Below are 18,306 nucleotides of genomic sequence, written 5' to 3'. Positions count from 1 at the left end.
AAATATTAAGATAACAGACCTATACCTACCTACTTTTTGCCTACATCTTTTTAAAAATTAAAAGAGGCATGACACTCGCTGTCTTCTAATCTGCCAGGTCCTGCCCCAAGTCTGAAGAATTTTAGTAAATTACCATAAACACATGTGCTATAACTGTATTGATTTCATTCAGTACGCTGGTATTCCCATCAGGACCAGAGGACTCATCTATCTTTAGGCCCATCAGTTTGCTTATCACAACCTCTTCAGTAACAGCTATTGTGTCGAAATCCTCACCTGCCATCACATCCAAAACATCTCTCTGTGGTGTGTTAAGACATTTCATCCACAGTGAAGACCAATGCAGAATAGTTATTCAAAATTACCCAATGTTAATTTCCCATTCTCATCTTCCAAGGGACAACATTCCCTTCAGGCATCTTTTTCCACTTTATACAAATCATAACAAATCAAAATCTTTTTCTATTCATTTTTATATTTTCTGTTAACTTACTTTCATAATCTACCTTCCCTTTTCTTATTGCTTACTTAGTGGTTCTTTGTTGCTTTTAAGATTTACCCAATCTTCTCGTTTCTCACTACTCTTGACAACTTTGTATGCATGAACTTTTAGGTTGACGCCTTTTATTTCCTCAATTATCCAAGACTGGCTCTTGTGCCCTTACTGTCTTCACTTTTAACTGGAATATACTTTTATTGAGCACTGAAAATATGTCTATGAAAAGTTTTCCACTGTTCCTCAATTGCCCCACCATATAGCCTATATTTCCAGTCTAACTTGGCCACCTCCTCCCTCACACCCTTGTATTGTCCATCGTTAAGGCCTAATACACTGATTTTAGATCAAACTATTGCACAATTTATTTGTACAAGAACATCATACTGTAATCACTTTTTCCAACAGGATATCTAATTATCAGATCATTAATTTTACATGTCTCATTGCCCAGGATCACATCTTGGAAATCATTTTCCCTTATTTGTCCACTAACATGCTGCTCAGGAAAACTATCACAGACGCATTCCATGAATCCCACGCTCCGACCCTGGGATCACAGAAAACTTCAAAGCAAAAGCATCTCAAAAGGTTGAAATTTGATTATAAAGAGGTAATAATAGCAGTTTGTGATGGGTACAGTTACCAAAGGCAAGTTGAATAACATTTGTATAGTCCAATGCAGTAGCATCATATTGCAATACCTTTGACATGATTGTTCAGTGATTGAATTAAGTGAGGCAGAAGCTTGGAAAAAAATGTTAAAACTCATCTCTGCAAACAGTTGCATTATAAACAATCACAAAGCAGTCTTTGATGTATTCGAGAGTTAAATTGGCAGAGCTTTGTTATCTTTGAATGGAGGTAATTCACTCAGGCATTTCAGTTAGAGGATATTAAGATCATATAGAGTAGCATATAGGCCAGATTGAATAAGGATAACTGATTAATTTCCAAAATGCATATGAACTAGAAGGGTTTTATGAGATTGCAAAGGTTTACGATATCATTACTGAGAGTAAACCTTTACATCTGGATTTATGTAATTATATTTAAATTAACCAGAAGGATCGTCTAGGCCTTTAAATTACTTGTCAAATAACTTACTAACAAACCAGAAGATATAAGTTTAGTTATGCCATCAGAATCATAACATTATTTAAAATATAGGATCAAAGATAAACTTTACAGGCACTCCCATCTCTCCAAAGGAGAGTTCTCTGGAGGATGATAAACAGGATAATTTGCCAAGCTTCTTGGTCTTTTACTTTGACTCTTTGAATAGGCTTTACCTGGTATATCTACCTCTCATGAGAGAAAGAACGTCTTATCTGGTCTACTATATTATACTACAACAAGTCTTAGAGGCCAGTGTGTGAGTGAGCCAGTAGTGGAGAGGCTTTGATGAGGTAAACTTCGTGTTCTTCATTCCTCGTAAGTGCAGTGAAAATGGTTCCAGTGACTCTGTTGTGTTTTTCATGTGAGATATGGGAATTCTGGGAGACCTCCAGCCTCCATATGCACCGAGCTACAGCTCCTCTGAGAATATGTTAAGGAACTGGAGCTGCAGCTCAATTACCTTCAGCTCATATGGTAAACAGAGGAAGTGATAGATAGAAGCTACAGGGAGGTAGTCTCTCCCAAGTTGCAGGATGCAGGTAACTGGGTGACTATTGGGAAGAGAAAAGGAAGTAGGCAGCCAGTACAGAGTACCCCTCAGTAATAAGTAATTATTTTGGATACCATCGGGGGTGGGGGGTGCGCAGTGACCGGTTCTCGGGCACTGAGTCTGACATTGTGGCTCAGAAGAAAAGAGAAGAGGCCTGGAGTAGCGATAGGAGATTCCATAATTAGAGGAATAGAGGAGAGATTCTATGCACGCAATAGGGACACATGGATGGTATGTTGCCTCACAGATGCCAGGGTCAGGGACATATTGGTTTGGGTCCATGACATTCTAAAGAGGGAGGGTGAGAAGCCAGAAGTCTTGGTACATATTGGCACCAATAGCATAGGTAGGAAAGGAAAGGCGATCCTGAAGAGAGATTTTAGGGAGGTAAGTAGAAAGCTGAAAAGCAGGACATCCAGGGTAGTAAGCTCTGAATTTCTGTTTGTGCCACACATCAGTGAGGTGGCAGTGGTTTTTTTATGAGGTCGAGTTGCGAGCTCGACATCAACCCGGCACAGATGGAGAGCGCACTCGAGAGCGGTCTGTCACTGGATCAAACCCGGGAACCTCCGTTCTTGAGCCCAGCGCTGATCTCACTGCGCCACCAGCCAACCGGAAAAGGTTGGGGGGGGTGGTCAGGGTGAATCTTGCTAAGAAAAATTTAAGCCAAATACAAAGTTACACACTTACAGTGTCAATGGCAACGACTTAAAATGGCAGACGGCGTCGCAATCCGACTTAAAATGGCAGACGGCGTTCTCCTTCCTCGGTTTGTAAGTTGGATGTTCCTAACTCTGGGACTACCTGTACAGCAAAAATTAGTGGGAAGTTAGAGAATTGGGATGCTTTTAAAAACTAATAGAAGGCAACTAAAAAAGTAATAAAGAAGGAAAATATATGAAGGTAAGCTAGCCAAAGTATTAAAGAGCATACCAAAAGTTTCTTCAGATACATAAAGAGGAAAAGAGAGGCGAGAGTAGATATTGGACTGGAGAGGTAGTAATGGGGGTCAAGGAAATGGCAGACGAACTGAATAAGTATTTTGCATCAAGATCTTTCAAGAATCAATAGATTCTGACATGGTTCTGGAAGACTGGAAAATTGCAAGTGCCACTCCACTCAAGGGGGAAAGAGGCAGAAGAAAAGAAATGAAAGGCACTTTAGTCTGACCTCAGTGGCTGGGAAGATGTTGGAGTTGATTGTTAAGGATGCGGTTTTGGGGTACGTGGAGGCACATGACAAAATAGGCCATAGTCAGGATGGTTTCCTTAAGGGAAATACTTGGCTGACAAATCTGTTGGAATACTTTCAAAAAATAACAAGCAGGATAGACAAAAAAGAATCTGTGAATGTTGTGTACTTGGGTTTACAGAAGGCCTTTGAAAAGGTGCAACACATGAGGCTGCTTAACAAGAGCCCATGGTATCACAGGAAAGATACTAGCAAGGTCAGAGCACTCCCTGGCTGATTGTCAGGAGGCAAAGAGTGGGAATAAAAGGAGGCTTTTCTGGGTGACTGTCAGTGACTAATGGTGTTCTATAGGGGTCTGTGTTGGGACTGCTTTTTACATTATATGCCAATGATTTGGATGACAGAAATGATGACTCTGTGGCCACATTTGTGGACAATACAAAAATAAGTGAAGGGGAGATAATTTTGAGGAAGCAGAGGCTGCAGAATGACAGTCAGATTAGGAGAATGGGCAAAGAAGTGGCAGATGGAATACAGTGTCCAGTCGTGTATGGTCACGCACATTGGTAAAAGAAATAAAAGCGAAGACTATAGAAGAGAAAATTTTTAAATTTGAGGTTTCAAAAGTACATTTAATGTCAAAGAAATGTATATAATATACATCCTGAAATGTTTCTTTGTATCCATCCACAAAAACAGAAGAGTGCCCCCAAAGAATGTATGACAGTTCAATGTAAGGGTCTCGGCCTGAAACGTCAACTGTACTTCTTCCTATAGATGCTGCCTGGCCTGCTGTGTTCCACCGGCATTTTGTGTGTGTTGTATGACAGTTAAATGTTAGAACCCCAAAGTCCCCCCTAGCTCCCCTCCCTCCCACGCATAAGCGGCAGCAAGCAACAATGCCCCCTTCCCCCCACCAGCAAAAAAAAGCAACGGCACCCACTACCAAGCATTCAAGCATGAGCAAAGCAACAGCAAAGACACAGACTTGCAGTACCCCAAAGACTACTTGTTCACCTAGTATTCAACATAGCACAGGCTCTCTCTTTCCCTGGTGCAAAGAGTCCTTGTGCAGGATTCCCCAAAGGTTAATTTGCAGGTTGAGTCAGTGGTGAGGAAAGCAAATGCAATGTTAGCATTCATTTCAAGAAGATTAGACTACAAAACCAAAAACGTAATGCTGAGGTTTTATAAGGCACTGATGAGGCCTCACCTGGAGTACAGTGAAGAATTTCCAGCCCCTTATCAATGTGCTAACATTGAAGGGGGTTCAAAGGAGGTTCACGAAAGTAATTCCAGGATTGAAAGACTTACTACACGAGAAGCATTTGATGGCTCTGGGCCTGTGCTTACTGGAATTCAGAAGAATGAGGGGTGATTTCATTGAAACCTATTGAATTTTGAAAGGCCTTGAGAGTGTGGATATGGAGAGGATGTTTCCGATGGGAAGGGGTGGTCTAAGAGTAGAAGACATAGTCTCAGAATAGAGAGATATCCATTTAGAACAAAGATGAGTAGGAACACACACAAAATACTGCAGGAATTCAGCGGGCCAGGCAGCATCTATAGAAAAGAGTACAGTCGAGGTTTGGATCTGATAAAGGGTCTCAGCCCAAATTGTCAACTGTTGCTTGGATTTCCAGCATCTGCAGATTTTCTCTTGCTTGCTTAAATCAGTAGGAGTTTCTTTAGCTAGGCAGTGGTGACTCTGAGGTATTTGTTGCTGTGAGCGACTGTGGAGGCCAAGTCATTGGGTATATTCAAGGCAGAGGTTGATAGATTCATGATTAGTCAGGGCATGAAGGGTTATAGTAAGAACATAGGGGATTGGGGCTGAGAGGGAAATAGATCAGCCATGATGCAGAGCAGACTCAATGGGCCAAATCTGCTCTGCTCCTGTATCTTATAGTCTACTTCAATCTTATACCCATGTAGTTAATTATTAAAAGTTGGAAAATGAATTGTCTTAATTCATTCAGTAGGAAAATTGAATGCCTGCTATGTCAGACACATCCACAATTAAATCAACAAATGTAGATGGACACCACAATCTCAAAGAACAAATTCTAACAGAGAGCAGAAGGAAGATCATGAATTTCAGAAGTCATCTTGCCAGTCAGTCATTTGGCCATCATGTGAAGATCACTAAAGCAGGTGATATTTGTCAGCAAGTAGAAACGCAAGTTACCAGCACATAAAGTGGATTAACTCACTTCCAGGTGTCAAGAAGAATGGATAAAAGCTCTTTTAAGGGAGATTCATTGTTCTGACACCACTGCCTAGAGCAAGAAGCAATCCTTTTAACTAACCAATAGGAAGACAGTTTCCCCCCGCTATCTGAAGGTAGAGTGTTCCTATGAAACCATTCGTAAGCCGAAATGGCGTAAAGCGAAGAAGCAATTACCATTAATTTATATGGGAAAAATTCTTGAGCATTCCCAGACCCAAAAAAATAACCTACTAAATCATACCAAATAGCACATAAAACCTAACACTAACATATAGTAAAAACAGGAATGATATGATAAATACACAGCCTATATAAAGTAGAAATAATGTATGTACAGTGTAGATTCACTTACCAGAATTGGGAAGATAGAGCCAAACCGATTTGTAGAGAGAGAGAAAAAAAAAATTCGGCACATACACGCATGCGCACATACCTGCCCGCGCAAGGCTTCATGGTCATGGTAGTCTTTCTCGGGGTAAACACAAGCTTAAAGCGGGTGTCTTTTTTTGAAAAGCAAAAATCCTCTTTCAGTTAGTGAAAACAGGTACTGGCATAGGTCTTTCATAAAAGCAAAATGTCGTAAAGCAAACGTTCAGAAAGTGGGGGACACCTGTAATAAGGTGGTATTAGTTGCAGGAAATTACTCAGTCAAGCCAAAAGTACTGACATGTTCAATCAATTGCTGTTCAACTTCAGTTGACAGCTCTCAACTGAATATGATTCAAATTAATCTGTTAGAAATTAAGTCCATCCGAGACACCAATTTCAGTGATAAATTGATAATCAGCACTCAGTTAGCACCTTTGTCATATAATTGATGTGTTTTTATAACCTTCCTAATTCATTTGTTAGTTAACCTCAACCAATTACTAGCATTTCTAATGTTTACATTTAAATATGGCTAAAAATAATTTTGTAGTCAATACACATCTCACTGACTTATTTAATATTAGGATTGATTTGATCATATAACTTCTGTACGTTTCAATTATAGACTGGAAAGATAAAGACTAAATCAAACACACAGAGTGAAAGAGTTCCAATTTCTCTGGTCCTTGATGAAATACGTATCACATTGTTGTTCTATTACCTTTCTTGGTCTTTTTGTGACCTGTATGTTAATAGAAAAACATTTACATTGTAGCGATGTACTACACACACACACACACACACACACACACACACACACACACACACACACACACACACACACACACACACACACACACACACACACACACAACACACACAGACAGAGCTAGAAATAACGACACGCGGTCTGTAAGTTGCACTCGAGACTAGTTTGTTCAAACCTCACAGCACTAGCTTTTACGCAGTTCCGTTCCTGCCCTCTCCAGGCAGAAATGACATCAGAGATGCATTATAAAAGTCTCTTTCCGCGCGCGGGCTTTCTCCCCTTGCTGGTGAAGAAGAAGGCCCAGCGCCATTTTGGGGCTGGCCTCTCTGCCGACGCACGCGCCATTTTGTGAGCTGGTTCACCTGTGTAGAAAGTGGGTCGCCACAACATCATGATTTTTCTAATTTCAAACTTACTAGAGTTCTGTAATAAATCCTTGTTAACTTCACCAGGGAATGAAAGCTTCATACTGTTCCAGATCAACTAATAGCCAATGTTAAACATAAATTCAAATGAAAATTGTCTATCAATTTCTCATGCTTTGTAACTAAAACTAAAAATCACTCATGCTAGTAGTGGGGACTACATCACAATGTTTACCACCAGCATGAAGCACTGTGATTGGAGATCACACCATCTCAAAATTACAGGAAATGAGTATTACAACCTCAGGCAAAAGGACACACACACATACACAGTTCCTGAGTATAAAATGCACAACCCACTCAATGTTAAAACACTCCTTTTAAAATGTAATTCACACAACTTGGTAAACAGTTGTCATCCGCACCAGCCTATCAGGCAACTAGTCCGAGGTTATAATCCAGCTGACTCCTTGCATGCTTGCCATCCATGCTGGCTTGAGCGTCAAGCTAGCAAATTGGCCTTGTAAAATGCAGACAAAATGCTACAGAAACAGCAAGGTTGCTGCCTGATGTCCCACAAGACGCAGAAAGGAACAATTGTTATAAGTAAAACTTTGGGAGTAAAGTATTGCAACTTTAAAATTAGACCGTTAATGTCTTGGTATTTCTTTGTGCCTGCAGATGTGTAGTGTATTATCTGCACCATTGAATTGTACATGTACTTCTTGTCACAAAAGTTTACCTCCAACTACACCATATATGTTCTGGCCATTTTATCAGTTTCCCCAACTAAAATGAGTTGCTGAGTCACATGCCATGCCTCAAAAATGTTCAGTGCTAAGTTAGCCCATTTTTGCTCTATCAAAAACAAGGCCTATCAGATGTCCTGGACTAGAGAAAAGAGAGAAAGTGGTCACAATTCCAATTTCTCATTGCTAACACATCACACTAAAAAGAATATAAACATGAAGGAATGTTGGTTGAAGGGCAAATATTGGCCAGAACATCACAAGAATAGTTTTGAGGCACCACTTAAGCATCTCTTTTAAAAAGTCTCTGGAGTAACCTACTTCAGCTATCATAGAATCTTCAGACATTAGATTATCAGCTGATTGACAAGTCGATATTGGTGGCATTGACATCTGGTACGTGGAAAGATAATGAGATTAATGAAGGCTGTTTGTAGAAACTGAAACAACCAGAACATGCTCCAGTCTTTTGTAGCAAATTCCATGCTGTGTCTCCAAAATAAAATTTCCTTGAGAATGCATTGGTGAAAACTGTCCATTTCAGCTAGTTTCATGGGATTAGTTATGAGTTAAAAGTATCCTGTTCTAATGAAAGGTCACTAACATGAAACACTAGCTCAGTTTCCCTTTATGTGGATGCTGTCTAACTTGTTAGATTCTTCTCTACTTTCCTTAAAGTTTCCATGTTTACTTGATATAGTATCTTTCCCTCAAGTCTGTACAAGTTTTCTTTCTGACTTAAGGAATTTCTGTTAAATATTTACCATTCACAATCTTTGTACTTTGTACACCTAGAGTATTATTTAATCTTCGCAAAAATTGAAAAAAATTAATATTTGTCCATTGAAGAACCATTAATATCAATCTGTTCCAATAAAACATTAACACTAACAGCTTATTCAAAGTAGCTTCAAAAATATCCTACCTGCCTGATAACTAACAAATAGGAAAAAGTTTAAATACAGTTTTAATTATCTTTGTTCCAATATTTCAGAGAGATTTGAATGGACTATATGGTTACATCACTGTAAGATTGTACAAATCCAGTCTGAGGCTCATATCATCCACAGGAGAGGTCATTTCGATTTTTAATTGAGTGGTGCTGCAAAACTGCCTTTGCTGCTTGGAAATGTCAAGCCAATTGTACTGCTTTGCAAAGGACAACTCATTTACCTGTGTAAGATCATTACATTTGCAACACTGAGTTTGTACTTTGATCTAGTAGTGCATAGTTGTGGCAGGTGAGAGATTATTGGAAACCATTCTACTGTGGCAAAGATTCTCTTTCAACCACTAGACCCACAACAGGTAAAGATCAGCTTATTGTCTATGAAAATGCAAAAAAAAAACACTTTGAATTGGAATATTATTGTTGCCTGTACTGAGGTAGAGTGCAAAGCTTCATACAGATCAACTCAGAACTCAGTGCATGGGATCATACAAGGTAAAGCAATAATAGAATGCAGAATAAAGAACAACATCTAGCACCAGATCTCACAGCCATTAAATAGGCCATTTGTCCTCAATCATTTATCCTTTACTTCAGTGGTCCCCAGCATGCGCTACCAGGTCACAAGGAAACAATATGATTTGGTGGTATTGTAGCGGTGTGCTATGCGCAGCGCTGAAATTACGACACGGAGTCGGTAAACTGCAACCACGGAATAAGTTTATTTCACAAACACAGTCTTGCTTAAAAGCCTGTCTCCCCCCCACTCGAAACTTGGAGAGGCACGTAACTGAAACTCCCTGAGGCTATGTATCTTTGTCTCTGGCTCTGGCTAATTGTCAGCCGGTTCGAGTGTGCTAGTAATTGGGTCGCCACATAACCCCCCCCCAGAACCGGCGGTACACCCCCCAATGTCCACAGTCTGGGCCGGGCCCTGTTTGGGAGGTCGGCCTCTGCGCCGCGGTGCCGGAAACTCAACCGGTTGCGCCAAGTCCACGTGGGCCGGTTTGAGTCGGTCCACCGTGAAAACCTCCTCTCTCCCTCCAACGTCCAGCACGAACGTGGACCCGTCGTTTCTGATCACCGTAAACGGCCCCTCGTAGGGCCGTTGCAGCGGTGGCCGATGCCCGCCCCGGCGTACAAACACAAACTTACAGTTCTGCAGATCTTTGGGTACGCAGGTCGGGTGCTGCCCATGCTGCGAAGTGGGCACGGGGGCCAGGGCACCGAGTCTCTCGCGTAGTCTGCCCAGGACCGCTGCGGGTTCTTCCTCTCGCCCCCTTGGGGCTGGTATGAACTCCCCGGGAACGACCAGGGGCGCGCCGTACACCAACTCGGCCGACGAAGCGTGCAGATCGTCTTTGGGCGCCGTGCGGACGCCGAGCAGGACCCAGGGAAGCTCGTCCGCCCAGTTAGCTCCTCGCAGGCGGGCCATGAGATCCAACTTCAGGTGGCGGTGGAAACGCTCCACCAGTCCGTTCGACTGTGGGTGGTAGGCAGTGGTGTGGTGCAGCTGAGTCCCCAACAGGTTGGCCATCGCTGACCAGAGGCTGGAGGTGAACTGGGCGCCTCTGTCGGAGGTAATGTGGGCCGGGACACCAAAGCGGGACACCCAGGTGGCGATCAGCGCCCGGGCGCAAGATTCGGAGGTGGTGTCGGTGAGCGGGACCGCCTCTGGCCATCTTGTGAACCTGTCCACGATAGTCAGGAGGTGCCGCGCCCCGCGTGACACAGGCAGGGGGCCCACGATATCCACATGAATGTGGTCGAAACGCCGGTGGGTGGGGTGGAACTGCTGCGGCGGGGCCTTGGTGTGTCGCTGCACCTTGGCCGTCTGGCAGTGCAGGCACGTTCTGGCCCAGTCACGGACCTGCTTGCGGAGTCCGTGCCAAACGAACCTGCTGGAGACCATCCGGACGGTAGTGCGGATGGAGGGGTGGGCCAAGTTATGAATGGAGTCGAACACGCGTCGTCGCCAAGGTTCCGGGACGACGGGACGGGGCTGGCCGGTGGCGACGTCACAGAGTAGGGTCCTCTCACCTGGGCCTACGGGGAGGTCCTGGAGCTGCAAACCGGAGACTGCGGTTCTGTAACACGGGATCTCCTCATCTGCCAACTGTGCCTCAGCCAGTGCCTCAAAGTCTACCCCTTGGGAAAGGGCGTGAATGTTAGGGCGAGAGAGCGCATCCGCCACGACATTGTCCTTACCCGAGACGTGCCGGACGTCCGTCGTGTATTCAGAGATGTAGGACAGATGGCGCTGCTGGCGGGACGACCAGGGATCGGACACCTTTGTGAATGTAAAGGTAAGCGGTTTGTGGTCCGTGAACGCGGTGAAGGGCCTACCTTCTAAGAAGTACCTGAAATGCCGGATTGCCAGGTATAGCGCCAACAGTTCCCGGTCGAAAGCACTGTACTTGAGCTCGGGTGGCCGCAGGTGTTTGCTGAAAAACGCCAGGGGTTGCCAGCGGCCCGCGATGAGCTGCTCCAGTACCCCACCGACTGCGGTGTTAGAGGCGTCCACCGTGAGGGCGGTAGGGACGTCCATTCTGGGGTGCACTAGCATCGTGGCATTCGCCAAGGCATCCTTCGTTTGAATGAAAGCGGCGGCGGACACCTCGTCCCAGGTAATGTCCTTGCCCGGACCGGACAGCAAGGCGAACAAGGGGCGCATGATCCGGGCAGCTGAAGGGAGGAAGCGGTGGTAGAAATTGACCATACCTACGAATTCCTGGAGGCCTTTGACCGTGGTGGGTCGGGGGAAATGACGGACCGCATCTACCTTAGCGGGCAGAGGGGTTGCCCCGTCTTTAGTAATCCTGTGGCCCAGGAAGTCAATGGTGTCGAGCCCGAACTGGCATTTGGCCAGGTTGATCGTTAGACCGTAGTCACGCAGCCGGGCAAAGAGCTGTCGGAGGTGGGACAGATGCTCCTGACGACTGCTGCTGGCTATGAGGATGTCGTCCAAATAGATGAATGCGAAGTCCAGGTCGCGTCCCACCGCGTCCATCAACCGCTGGAACGTCTGTGCGGCATTCTTCAGGCCGAACGGCATGCGGAGGAACTCGAAAAGGCCCAACGGGGTGATGAGAGCCGTTTTGGGGATGTCGTCTGGATGCATCGGGATTTGATGGTATCCGCGGATTAGGTCTACCTTGGAGAAGATCTGCGCGCCGTGCAGGTTGGCTGCAAAGTCCTGAATGTGCGGCACAGGGTAGCGGTCCGGTGTTGTAGCCTCGTTCAGCCTGCGGTAGTCGCCGCACGGTCTCCAGCCCCCTGTCGCCTTGGGCACCATGTGCAGGGGGGAGGCCCAGGGGCTGTCGGACCGCCGAATTATCCCCAATTCCTCCATCCGCGTAAACTCCTCCTTCGCCAGTCGGAGCTTGTCCGGGGGAAGCCGCCGAGCGCGGGCATGGAGGGGTGGTCCCTGGGTCAGGATGTGGTGCTGTACACTGTGCCGGGGCATGGCTGCCGTGAACTGTGGTGCCAGAACCGATGGGAAATCCGCCAGGACCCTGGTGAAGTCGTTGCCGGACAGCGTGATGGAGCCGAGGTGAGGGGCTGGCAACTGGGCTGCACCCAGGGGGAATGTCTGAAAGGTCTCGGCGTGAACCAGTCTCTTCCTGGGCAGGTCGACCAGTAGGCTGTGAGCCCGCAAGAAATCCGCACCCAGAAGCGGTTGGGCTACGGCGGCCAGTGTGAAGTCCCACGTAAACTTGCTGGAGTCGAGCCGTAGCTGCACCGGACGGGTGCCATAAGTCCTTATGGTGCTGCCGTTCGCGGCCCGTAGGGGGGGACCCGGCGCCCTGCTGCGGGTGTCGTAACTCGTCGGAGGTAAGACGCTGATCTCGGCACCGGTGTCGACCAAAAACCGGCGTCCCGACTGTTTGTCCCAGACATACAGGAGGCTATCCCGAAGGCCAGCCGTCGTAGCCATCAGCGACGGCTGGCCCTGGCGTTTCCCGTGGAATTGGCAGGGCGGGCGACAGCGGCAGGCATCTGCGCCCCACCGCTGGTGGTAGAAACACCAGTGTTCGTTGGGCTCCACAACCCGGCCTCTGGGTTTAACGGGCTCTGCGGCCGGGCCTGGACTGGTTTGCTGCTGGGATGGCCTGGTGATCTGTGCGATGGACATCCCACTCACCTTCTTGGCGTTCCACAGCGCGTCCGCCCGGGCTGCCACCTTCCGGGGGTCGCTGAAATCCGCGTCGGACAGCAGCAGGCGTATGTCCTCGGGCAGCTGCTCCAGGAATGCCTGCTCAAACATGAGGCAGGGCGAGTGTCCGTCGGCCAGAGACAACATCTCATTCATCAAAGCCGATGGAGGCCTGTCTCCCAAGCCATCCAGGTGCAGTAAGCGGGCAGCTCGCTCGCGGCGGGAGAGCCCGAAAGTCCTTATGAGCAGGGCTTTGAATTCCGTGTACTTGCCGTCTGCCGGGGGAGACTGTACGAACTCTGCGACCTGGGCCGCTGTGTCCTGGTCGAGGGAGCTCACCATGTAGTAGTAACGGGTGTCCTCTGAGGTTATTTGCCGAACATGGAATTGGGCTTCTGCTTGCTGAAACCATAGGTGAGGTTGTAGCGTCCAGAAGCTTGGCAGCTTCAAGGAAACCGCGTTAACAAACGCAGCGTCTGCCATCTCCAGTCCAAAAAAACGGTTGGACCGTCGGGGTCACCAATGTAGCGGTGTGCTACGCGCAGCGCTGAAATTACGACACGGAGTCGGTAAACTGCAACCACAGAATAAGTTTATTTCACAAACACAGTCTTGCTTAAAAGCCTGTCTCCCCCCCACTCGAAACTTGGAGAGGCACGTAACTGAAACTCCCTGAGGCTATGTATCTTTGTCTCTGGCTCTGGCTAATTGTCAGCCAGTTCGAGTGTGCTAGTAATTGGGTCGCCACAGTATGAAGCGATACGAGTCAGCTACAGTGCAGCTGACTTATATCGCTTCATACCGCCAAATCATATCATTTCCTCGTGGCCCAGTATACTATCCAGCTCGAAGCCAAAGGTAGAGGAGTTCCTGCGGGAGGCACACAGGAGGGATCAGGGACTAGGAACCAATTGAGCTGTGCGTAGACTGGAAAAACCATCAATTGAGCTGAATGTGAAGGAGCCTACATGGCAGGAAATCTAGGACATCGTCCGGAAAGCTAAAGCATCAGTTGCCCCAGGCCCAAGTGGCATACCTTCTTCGGAGACTGTGGAAGGTCATGAGAAAGATCTGGGCCAAAGGTACTATTCCATCAAGTTGGAAATTGGCAGAGGGACATTTTATTGCAAAGAAAGAGGATTCTTCCACAATTGCCCAGTTTAGGACAATTTCTCTCCTGAATGTGGAATGTAAGATTTTCTTTTCTGTGCTTGCAAGAAGGCTGACTTCTTACATGACGCAAAACTGCTATATCAACACATCCATCCAGAAAGCCAGCACTCCAGGCTTTTTGGAGTGTCTGGAACACACCTCAATGATTAGCCAGTTGATCCCTGAGGCCAAGCAGAGAAAAGGCGACCTAACAGTTGTCTGGTTAGACCTCATGAACACCTACGGGTCTATTCCACATGAACTCATCCTAGAACTTGACCACTTCTACATCCCAGTGGCTATTCGAGACATGATCACCAGCTACCTAGGAGGATTCAAACTCAGATTTACATCAGCCCATTTCACAACTAGTTGGCAGGACCTCCAGAAGGGGATTCCAACAGGGTGCACCATCTCCTCCACCCTATTTATTATGGGAATGAACCTCCTAATATTAGAAACAGAAGATGTAACCCGCGGCCCAATGCTGGAGTTGGGCATTGCCCAGCCGGCTCTATGAGGGTTCATAGAAGACATCACTATAGTCAGCATGGGTTTGTGCGTGGAAGGTCATGTCTGACAAATCTTATTGAACTTTCTGAAGAGGTTACGAGGAAAGTTGACGAGGGTAAAGCAGTGGATGTTGTCTATATGGACTTCAGTAAGGCCTTTGACAAGGTTCCACATGGAAGGTTAGTTAGGAAGGTTCAATCGTTAGGTATTAATGTTGAAGTAATAAAATGGATTCAACAGTGGCAGAGCGTAGTGGTGGATAACTGTTTGTCAGGTTGGAGGCCGATGACTAGTGGTGTGCCTCAGGGATCTGTACTGGGTCCAATGTTGTTTGTCATATACGTTAATGATCTGGATGATGGGGTGGTAAATTGGATTAGTAAGTATGCAGATGATACTAAGGCAGGAGTTGGGATGTAATGTTAAAATTGTACAAGGCATTGGTAAGGCCAAATTTGGAGTATTGTGTACAGTTCTGGTCACCGAATTATAGGAAAGATGTCAACAAAATAGAGAGGGTACAGAGGAGATTTACTAGAATGTTACCTGGGTTTCAGCACCTAAATTACAGGGAAAGGTTGAACAAGTTAGGTCTTTATTCTTTGGAGCGTAGAAGGTTGAGGGGGGCTTGATAATGGTATTTAAAATTATGGGGGGGATAGATAGAGTTGACGTGGATAGGCTTTATCCATTGAGAGTAGGGGAGATTCAAACAAGAGGACATGAGTTGAGAATTAGGGGGCAAAAGTTTAAGGGTAACACAAGGGGGAATTTCTTTACTCAGAGAGTGGTAGCTGTGTGGAATGAGCTTCCAGTAGAAGTGGTAGAGGCAGGTTCGGTATTGTCATTTAAAGTAAAATTGGATAGGTATATGGACAGGACAGGAAAGGAATGGAGGGTTATGGGCTGAGTGCAGGCCAGTGGGACTAGGTGAGAGTAAACGTTCGGCATGGACTAGAAGGGCCAAGATGGCCTGCTTCCGTGCTGTAATTGTTAAATGGTTATAACAACTTTGTCACATGTCCAAGCAAGATGGGTATTGGAAACCCTGGACAATGTAACTACTTGGGCGAGGATGTCCTTCAAGACCAAGAAGTCCAGGCATATGATGATCAGAAAGGGCAAAGTAACTAGCAAGTTTAGCCTCCAATTTCAGGGTGAGGTCATCCCTTCCATCGAAGATAACCTGATAAAATGCTTGGGGAAGTGGTTTAATGCGTCATTAACAGATGGGGCCAATGTTACCAATGCCGTGAAGCAGACAGAAGAATGGCTGAAGAAGATCGAGAAATCAAGACTTCCCGGTAAATTCAAGACCTGGCTGTACCAATACGGCCTTCTGCCCAGGCTTCTCTGGCTCTTCACACTTTACGAGTTCCCCATGACCGCTGTAGAGGGCATCGAGAGGAAAACCAACAAGCACCTGCGGAGATGGTTAGGAGTTCTCCCAAGCTTCTCTTCAGTGGGCCTCTATATTTAATCCAGGCAGCTGCAGCTTCCCCTGTCATCTGTTGTGGAGGAATTCAAGGTGGCTAAATGCAGAGCCTTATTAAGCTTGAGAGATTGCAATGACGACCTGGTAAAGCAAGCAGGTGTTACAACCAGATTTGGGCGCAAGAGGGCAGCCAATGCAGCAATAGAGCAGGCAGTGTGTTCTCTGAAGCTGCGAGGTATCATCGGCAACCCCTGTGTCCAGCGGCAAGGCCTCAGCTCAGTTCACTTCCAGCAGTGGGGAAACGCAAGCATAAGGAACAGGCGAGACATGGTACAGGCAGAAGTATGGATCCATGAGGAAGAGAAGCAGATGTCAAAGGCAGTGGAACAAGTATCCCAGGGTGCCTGGACAAAATGGGATCTGCCCAAGCGCAAGATCTTATGGGCAGAGTTACGGAGACTGGAGCCCTTCCGTATTTCCTTCCTCTTGCAATCCATGTATGACACCTTTCCTTCGCCATTACATCTGTACACATGGGGGATGAGAGAGGACCCGAACTGTAAGCTCTGTGGTCAAAAGGGGGCACTGGCTCATATACTGTCCAGGTGTAAAACAGCTCTAATTCAAGGACGGTATAGGTGGCACCATGATAAGGTTCTGCTGGTTCTTGCTGACACACTAGAGCGAGAGAGATGCAAGAAGAGGACGGCTGGCACAGATTTGAGGAAGGCCATCACCTTCATCAAAGAGGGAACTAGGCCTTTCGTAACCAAACAACCAAAGCCAAATCTGCTGCTAACAGCCAGGTACTGGGAGATGAGGGTCGATGTGGGAAGGAGGCTGCAGTTCCCAGAGGTGGTACACACAACCATCTGCTCGGACATTGTATTGTGGTCAACTGAAGACCGGAAAATAATTCTGGTTGAGCTGACAGGTGCCATGGGAGGAGGGGTGGGAAGAGGCCCATGAGAGAAAGGCCTTGAAGTACCAGCCCTTAGTGCAGGAGTGCAAAGACAAGGGATGGCAGGCAAGGTTGTTCCCTGTGGAGATCAGCTGTAGAGGTTTCCCAGCCAAATCAGCATGGCGGTAGTGGTCAGCTCTGGGCCTGGACGAAAGGAGCAAAAAACAAGCAACTCGTAGGATGGGGAAAGAGGCAGAACGAGCCTCTTGTTGGATTTGGAGTAGGAGAGAGGAGGGAAGCTGGAAGCCAGGAGCAGATGGGCAGTGATTTGGCCACCACTGCCGGCCCACCAACTGGAGAGTGCCATGGTTAAGCGTCGAAACACTCTGTGAAGGTTGGGAACCACCTGATGACATCTGCTCCTGGCTGAAGGCTACGGTTACCTCATAAGGTATCTGGAGAATGCACCCTAACAGGTGTATGTAACAAGTAACTTGGATAATAAATTTACTTTGAACTTTGAAAGCTTTTTAATTATTTTGTGACTGGGCTGTATCCACCACTTTTTGTAATTTTTTTCCATTCAAGGCATTGGTGTTTCCATACCAGGCTGTGATGCAGCCAGTCAATACACTCTCCATTACACATAGTATTAAAAGCAAAGCTGTAGACAACAAAGAACATTCTGATATATGCATCTTTGCTGTTCAGATGGCCCAGGATTGTGTGAAGATTGATGAAATGGCATCTGCTTGCACTGGTAGATAAATTGGAGTGGATTCAAGTCACTTCTCAGGCAGGAGTTGATATGTTACATCACCAACCTCTCAAAGCACTTCATCACAGTGGATGCAAGTTCTACTGGACGATAATCATCGAGCAGGTCACGATGTTCTTCTTGGGCACTGGTATAATTGAAGCCTGCTTGAAGCAGGTGGGTACCTCAGACTGTCGAAGTGAGAGGCTAAAGATCTCAGTGTACACTGATGGCGAACACTGGTCTTTAGAACTCGGCAAGATACCCCATCCGGACCACATGCTTTCCATGTATTCACCCTCCTGATGGATGCTCTCACATCAGCCTCAGAAACTGTAATTACAGAGTCATCTGGGACTGTGGGAGTTCATGAAGGCTCCTCTAAGTTTTATCAGTCAAAGCGAACATAAAAGGCATGGAGTTCATCTGGGAGTGAAGCCTTATCATTGTCCATGTCACTTGGTTTCATGCCGTAAGGTGCTACGTACTGTGGGTGTCACTTTATAAAACGCTTGCATGAGGTGGGACTATGACATCAGTATAACAAGCTGCGACAGACCGCTGGGACCTTCAGTAGGAAGGAGGGGGATTGGGGGGGGGGGGGT

General features: G+C 46.4%; 1 long non-coding RNA gene across 1 annotated transcript in view; it reads right to left on the bottom strand.

Annotated features, from left to right (window-relative positions):
* Positions 1-18,306, bottom strand: part of LOC140739525 (uncharacterized) — a 34,722-nt gene that overhangs the window by 10,557 nt on the left and 5,859 nt on the right. The window contains exon 2 of the long non-coding RNA XR_012101666.1: positions 2,856-2,969. This is a non-coding gene — a long non-coding RNA (uncharacterized lncRNA). The remainder of the gene's footprint in view (positions 1-2,855; positions 2,970-18,306) is intronic.

This window comes from Hemitrygon akajei, chromosome 15, assembly GCF_048418815.1.
Source record: "Hemitrygon akajei chromosome 15, sHemAka1.3, whole genome shotgun sequence".
Taxonomy (NCBI): domain Eukaryota; kingdom Metazoa; phylum Chordata; class Chondrichthyes; order Myliobatiformes; family Dasyatidae; genus Hemitrygon; species Hemitrygon akajei.
Note: the sequence above shows the minus strand (reverse complement) of the source record. Positions and strands in the feature narration are given on the sequence as shown.